This window comes from Leuciscus leuciscus (assembly GCF_965113295.1).
Source record: "Leuciscus leuciscus genome assembly, chromosome: 15".
NCBI lineage: Eukaryota > Metazoa > Chordata > Actinopteri > Cypriniformes > Leuciscidae > Leuciscus > Leuciscus leuciscus.
Window position 1 is genome coordinate 33,847,511 of NC_138739.1, and position 8,276 is coordinate 33,855,786.

Below are 8,276 nucleotides of genomic sequence, written 5' to 3' on the forward strand. Positions count from 1 at the left end.
GGAACCGCCAAGCTTGTGCCAGGCTGCGGCCTTGTCTTTCCATTCACCAAAGATACTCTGACTACCACTGGCTCTCTCTCATCAAGACAACATCAGCAAAGATCAACTGAAGCCTCAACAAATTGCATCAGGACAGTTTAATTGAAATGGGCGAGACATGCAAGTATCAAACTTAGGGCCCGTCCACACGGAGACGCATTTCGCTGTATACGTATACATTTTTTATCGTATTGGTGTTTCGTCCACACGGATCCGGCGTTTTCGGACACTGAAACCGCTATTTTTTGAAACCGGGTCCCAAGGTGGATAAATCTGAAAACGCCGCCCTTGCGTTTTCGTGTGTACGGCCAATCCGTACATTTTGTGAAACGATGATGTCATCACACCAAGTGTCAACTAGTCAGACACCGTTAAGTCACAGCAACTACATTTATGTTTTTTCATATTGTTCAACAAAGTTCTTGATTAAAAAAGAAAAAAGAAAAAAATAAGCTACTGTGCCTAATATTATTGTTGTATACAGCGCGCAAGGTTTATGCGCGAGCTCCAAGTCTTCTTCTCCGTTTTTAGTGTATGTCTGTGGCAGAATTACAGCGCCACATACTGGTCTGGCATGTATACTACATCGTTTTGAGTCGGTTTCAGTGGTTTCGTGTGTACGCAGATATTTCTTGAGACGACGCCGTGTTTACGGAATTTTTTTTTTGAACGGGGAAAAAAAATATCGGATAGGGAAAGCTCTGGCTTCGTGTGGATGTGGCCTTAGTCTCATTATTTGATACATTAAGGCTCAATCCCAATTCACCCCTTGCCCCTACCCCTTGGCCCTACCCCTCCTTTTTGCGCGTTCCCGTGAAGAGAAATGTACCTGCATACACCGGCTACAGAGGCAACATGGCTGCCAACAATCATTTTCTTTATGTCACATTCAATCTTGTGTTCATATTTACGGTCATGTTCTTCAAAGAAACGTTTGCAAAAAAATCGCTGAAGTTCGTTAACGATAGTCCCGCAACATATTTTCATGTCTGATAACTGGTGAATGTAATTGCGGCAGGGAATGGGCTTATCTTTTACCGTACGTCTGCCATGAACGCATTGTTTTCTTGTGGTTATATGTGAACACGATATAAACGAACAGTGCTTATACAGTTTTGTGCTTTTTGCAACATGATCAACCAGTCTTGTATGTTCTTTATCAAACAGGGACACCTGAGGAAACCCAGAGGCTCATTCGTTTTCACGCTGACAACGAGCAACGTTTCCTGAAGTCCAAAAATACTTGGGCGTCGAAGAAATCGGCATCTCCGTTGTTTTCTGCGAACTTCGGAAGAAAAATGCAAAAAAAAAATAGCTGTAACTCACGCAATTGAGATGACTTCAGCTGACGACGCCATCTTGGAAGTTTGTGATAAACATTGGCACATCTCCTGTGACGTAGGCGCTAGCGACGACGTATAATGACGTGTAACGGTGTAGTAGTGGTGTCCTTTTTTTATTAGGGGAATATTTTCACCCCTGCGCCTTGCCACTCTATTTCAAGGGGCAAGGGTAAGGGGTAGGTCATACTTGCCAACCTTGAGACCTCAGAATTAGGGAGATATTTAAAGGGGGGGGGGGGGGGGGGGGGATTTATTTGACAAATTCATTTCCTTAAAGGAGAACTCCGGTCAATTTTAACATTGAGCTCATTTTGTTGTAAATTTGGAGTGCTGTCAATACAGAGAACAATGACAAAAATCGGTGTTGCCTACTTTACATTACAAGTGCACAGGTCATGTGAGTGATTCCTTTAGAGTAAACACGAGTGAATCTGACTGCAGTAGATGTGAAAGATATGAATAAAGTTAATTCGGCCAGCGCTCATACCTGTGTTTACATCCTGTTTTCGGTTGAAGTCCAAAGTAGTCGATTGTCGAGTTCACGCGCATATGTTTAGTTACCTATGATCACGCGCGTGAACTCGACAATCGACTACTTTGGACTTCAACCGAAAACAGGATGTAAACACAGGTATGAGCGCTGGCCGAATTAACTTCATTTTAACGGATGGTGTAGCAATATTGTTGTCCAGGTGGAAATCGGGAGAAATTCGGGAGAAAGGTCGGTCCGGGAGATTTTCGGGAGGGGCTTTGAAATTTGGGAGTCTCCCGGAAAAATCGGGAGGGTTGGCATGTATGGGGTAGGTGAAGGGTTAGGGGTAGGCGAAGGGGTATAAAATAGAATTGGGATTGGGCCTAAGTATCCTTACCCCTTTTATAGAAGGGTGTGTTAGAACTAAACTGATGGTTTGCTCAAGGCTGTTGATCTGCTGAATTTCAAACAATGCTATAACTTCTTGCTTTCCTGTATTCTGCTTCAGGGGCCCGTTCTTCGTACGTTGCTTAAAACATCCGAGATCTAATGAGACATCCAAGATGATATCATCGTGGTAATCATTATCTGGCTAATTAGGTTCTTCGAACACACCTGCCGGTTATGATTAGTATAGCTGGATTGAGTTAGTGAGATAATTGCGCGTTCATGCGCTGGTTTAAAAGGGGATATGTATCGATAGTAGAAACATTGATCAGCAACGCTGCTATTGGCTGCTCAGCGTGGCCAAAGGGCGGGCTCAGTTTTTCTCCTCAGCAGAGCAAGAACTAATAGTCGAAGTTTATTCTGAATTTTAATGTTTAATTAAAACGCCAGGGAACACCTCAAAGTCTACAAAAGCCAGGAGAGAGGGCTGGCAAAAAGTAGCAGACAATTTAAATCCGTTAGAAGTGGCCATGTTAGATGTATTTTATCACTTAATAGCCTATATATTTGTATTTTAATAATTGCATAATTACTTTGTTCATTGTAATGTCAGAGTCACCACACTAGAACATGGAAACAAATAAAAGTGAAGTACAAAAATATTCTACATAATGGTAATTTTTAGTTAGCCTATATTATAGTCTCTTTTATAAAAGGCACTGTTAAATAAATGGTTGTCTGTTTATAAAAGCAACCAAGAAAAAGGCTGAGAAAAAAAGAAGAAAAGATCTTAGTAGCCTACACTGTAAAATAATTGTTGCTGCATTAAATTAAGGCCGTATAGTCATTTCAACTGTTAAATCTTCAGTAATGATGAATTGCTTTGACTTGAAAGTGAAAACTGATAAACTTATGTTAATGTAAAAATATTTTGCCATGAGTTATTGATCACATTTTTCCTGAGTGTAGTTCATTATAATGACATTGTGTTTTCCTCTTTTGTGCACTTTTACATAATACACCAACAATAGTCTTATCTGTTCCCAAGAAAGTGGTGGCTGAAATATGTGCAGTAAGTGGACATTTTCTAACTTTCCAAAGGAAAGAAAGTATAAGACTTTGTAATGTCCATTTGTTTCCATTGCACTGGACAGTGAATACACCCTCTCAGATAACTGGAGGAACTAGCCTACCTGCAAGTGCATAAATAACTTTACTTAAAGGTGCATTAAGCAACTTTTCATGTTAAAAATACCCGTTTTCTAACCCATACATGCTTAAACAATTGCCTGATGGGCTGAATGAGCCCTTCTCTGATCACTGAGATTGTCTCTATAATCCTGTAAAGTAAAATAAATAAGAGGGATTCGGGCCGGAATTTTAGACTGGGCGTGACGTCATGCGCGTTCACGGCACGTTCACATAGCTATGTCTGGCAGGTTTGTGTATTCGCCGGCATTCTCCGTAGAAGATGGATTGTAAGAGACCTGCTTGTAGTTCATTTCAAACACCAATGCAAACTCCACGCAAGATAAAAAAAAAGAAAACTTGTCTCTAGTGCAACCAAAAGGGCAAAATTGGACTCAGACAGGCGTCGGAATAAGACGAGAGTAAACATAGGGAAGGCTTTCAATAAATGGAGAGATCTCCGGTCTGCTCTAGGGCTCAAACGGGATGCTCAGTTGGCTTTTTCTGCACTACATGCAGTTTAATGATTTGCTATTCGATTAAAACAGTTCAAATATCTTGAGTTTGATATAAAATGCTGATATATAAGTTAGAAACGAAGTTTTCTACTACCCCCGTTTTTCCCTCACACATAAGTGTGTAATTTACTCAATTGCCTTTCCTTTCACATATTTAAAATGACTTGCAGATTTATAACTTTATTACCTCTGAAGACATTATGATTGTAAACAAAAGATTTGCGGCTGATGCTCCTTTGGTTATGAACAGCTCGTGCTCGTGCAAGCGTGCGTGTGCGTGTGGTCCATGAGTGTGCACATCTCTGGCTGCAGTTTCACTTGCCGCCAGAGGTGGCATAGTTTTGCAAAAACTCAGAATCTTGCTTAATGCACCTTTAATTTATACTTGTATACTTTATGGCAGCAATTTAAGTTGCAAGATTCCACATCTCCAGAAAGGCCTACAGAAGAGTCTGCACACACAGAGGAGACATAGGCCTACAGGTGGGCAGTGTATAGCCAACTTTTCCTTTTTATCTAATCTAATATCTAATGTCTAATATCTGATGTTGCAGGCACTTGACCACTGGCTTTTCTTTACAAAGAACAATTGAAATAAAACTCAAGGAACTAAGCATATTTGTCCTTTATTAAAGGAACACTCCACCGTTTTTTGAAATAGGGCTTATTCACTTTCTTTCCTACATTTAGATAGGTGGGCAAATGCATTTTTGTCTCAGTGTATGCATTGTTTTAGTTTGACAGGGTCGGCACTAGCTTAGCTTAGCACAATGAATGGAATCCTTTGTTGCCAGCTAGCATGTCCTGAGTAAAAGTGATATAAAAAATTAAAAAAACCCACCTAATTACTTCTTGTGGCCTGCGTATTCACAACAAGTACAAATAGTGATGCAGATTAACACTAGGCGATTTCCTAGGCAGATATTGACTTATATATTAAGGACTATATTAGGGGGAAGCACAGGCGAAGCACTGCTACTTGGGCGTGATATCTCTGCGCCCAAGTAGCAGTGCTTCACCTGTGCTTCCCCCTAATATAGTCCCAAGTCAATATCTGCATAGGAAATCGTCTAGTGTTAATCTGGATCGCTATTTGTACTTGTTGTGAATACGCAGGCCACAAGAAGTAATTAGGTGGGTTTTTTAAAATTTTTATATCACTTTTACTCAGGACATGCTAGCTGGCAACAAAGGATTCCATTCATTATGCTAAGCTAAGCTAGCGCCGACCCTGTCAAACTAAAACAATGCATACACTGAGACAAAAATGCATTTGCCCACCTATCTAAATGTAGGAAAGAAGGTGAATAAGCCCTATTTAAAAAAACGGTGGAGTGTTCCTTTAAACATTTAATGAAAAAATTTAACGTTTTTTTGGCAATGTTGTGTAATATGGCACATGCAGCAATGTCACAGGCCCTGTCAGCCTCAGACTTATCAGACACTGAAATCTTCCCTTTAGTTAGCCAAAGTTCATTTCATTGTGTGCCCTTGTCCTGGCTAGAGCTGCATTGTAACTGGTTTGGGTCAGGGAAAGGGGTCATTAAACACCTGTCTGCAGGCAGGAACATGTCATAATCACCTATGAAAAAATTCAGTTCTGTTAGGATCAGCATGCAATACAGTGAGCTTGATATTTAATTGTGGAACTTTCCATACCACTTTCAATAAATGTGAATCTCTGAAAATTCTTAAGTCATGCACAGATCCTGGCCATTTTGCTTTCACATTTGTGATATGGAAGATTTTAGTCAACTGCCTTTTTTTTTTTTTAAATAACATTACTAATCTGGAATATTAAGAATCACAATAGTAACTGGGCTGCACATTTACATTGTGAACCCCCTTTCTGTTCACATAATCTCCTTCATTGAGGCCTTGATGGCAGTCTATGGTAGCCTATAGTCTATGGTACCAATCACGTTAGTGAAGCCTGAGTGACACATACTGTAATCGGCATGGTCATGATTGCATGATCTTCATAAAAAAATTATGATAGCCTAAAAAAAATAAAATTATTAAAACTGCTTTAAAAAAAAACTGCTTTACAACATTGGGTCTTAAGTGGTTTGGAAATGCCACAAAAAAACCTAAAACTGTTTTTTAAACCTAAAAGCGCCAGGTAAACTCCGAATGACACGACAGACAGCACTTTCCATCAAGTTCTCCGCATCTCCAATAGTGTAAAGGAAAGAGCCACTCGCAAATAATCTTAGGGCAATGCAAACAGTTTGTGCTGTAGTTAAAGCCAGACTCCAACAAGTCGAACATAAATGTGCGTTTCCAACAAATTAATAATGTAAACGACAATCTCACGAGTCACGAGAAAAAAAAATATATCTCAGAGAGTGCACTATTGCGCTGCGCTGGACTTCCCGTATCAGCTCCACTTATGAAGCCGCAGTCTAATCCTGTTTACATGAAATAAGCCTGCTCACGAGCAGGTTTAAGCTTACGGACCTGTTGCTATGACAGCAAGTCCAGGATGAGCGTCGAAGAACCAAACAATCCAAGATCATGCCAAATCGCCAACAATCAAATCCAGCTAACTGAGTTAGCGACGAACGATGAACGGGCCCCAGCTCTCTTTCCCTTGGTCAACTGTATGTGTGTGTATGTGTGAGTAGTTTAAGTGTTTAGACTAGTTGATAAAATCTTGTTAATGTCACACGTAAAGTTGTCCGTGTCTCAAGCTCATAACTCTAACACTAATACTAGAAGATAATTTTATATTTATCATTTTATTTCTTAAGATTAAAACTGCACATCGTTTAGACAAAAATTATTAATTCCTGACAGCACATCAAATTAATTTTTTTTTTTGTCCCAAATCCCATTATATCTTTTTTCATGTCTTACTGTACGTCACTCACTCCAGGATACTTCTTTCTTGTGTGCTGAATATTGCATAATTTTGACACGTAACTTTTCATGCACAATGATAACTGCTTAATCAGAAGAGGAACAGAGTGAACCGAGCAAATTATCATAATGTCCAGAGACATGGTGTTGGGCTCTTTACAGTAACTGGGGCTCTTTGAGGGCCAAATGAGGCTCTTGATGTATTTCAGTATAGAAATCTGTGGAGAAATAGGACTGGACTCTTCTTACTTGTGGCAATGTTTATAACTCCAGTATCCTGGAGCCACAGCAACACTATTCTGATAAATCATCAAACAATGGCATCAGGTGATACACTTCTGCAAACTAAAAGAGATAAAGACAAACAAACATTCGCAAACACAAATTCAAATGACTTTATAAGGGGATTTTAGCTAGACATTGATGTGAGCTGGAGACATGGGGTCAGCAAATATTGTGTGTGAAATAATTCCCAGCAGACAGTCAGAACCAGGATGAGAACAGAACTGAAACTTTCCCTGGTGATTTTTTGAGTGTAAACTTCTCCATCAAACTCACCAATGTTCAATATGCTGATGAAGGAAAATACACCTAAAATCACAAACTCATCTGAACTTCAGACTGTACAGCTGATCATCAATGATGTGTGAAGTTGGGTAATTTGTGTGTTATGTTTTTAATTTAAAAAAGTTGTGTTGTAAAGTTACAGACATTGTTTAAATCTTCAATATTCTCAGTTATATTCAGAGCATCCCTTACGAAAAAGAAGTTTATTCAAGTGTGCTATTAGTATACTTATTTTAAACTAAAAAAATAAGAAAGTATACTTTCAGTCTACTTTTAATGTACTTCTCAGAAATATACTTTATGTACTTATCAGAAATATACTTCAAATTCCACTTAAGGATACTTGACTTATACTGACAGAAAAGTCTAAGTATATTTGGCCTATACTTGTTGATCGAGATATACTTAAAAGTATAATTAAGTATTCTAAGTATTCTTGGCTTGTACTTGTGTTTACTATTTTGATTGAGTAGCTTATTGAATACTTTTTTTTTAAAACATAATATTACACACTGTCTTATAAACATGTTCAAGTTTATATAGTAACAAGCTTTCGGGTGGAATAGCTTATTGAGTAAACAAACTACTCCAACATCTGTCACGGTTGTGAATTCATTGTTTCCTCTGTGTCTCGTGTCATTGTTGTTTACATGTCTGTGAGTTTGCGGGAGTGGGCGTTGTCCCGCTCACGTGTTTGTTCAGTGCTCCAGCTGTTCGCAATCATCTCATTCCCCACCTCAGCTGATTCACATTACCGTTCCCTATTTATACTCACTCATCTCTCCATTCCAGTGTCCATCCGTTGTTTGCTGTTCCTGCGTGAATGTTCGTGTCGTCTTCCGGGTTGTCGTGTCTTCAGTGGATCTCTGTTGTTCACCGCACCCGAGCACAGATCACCGA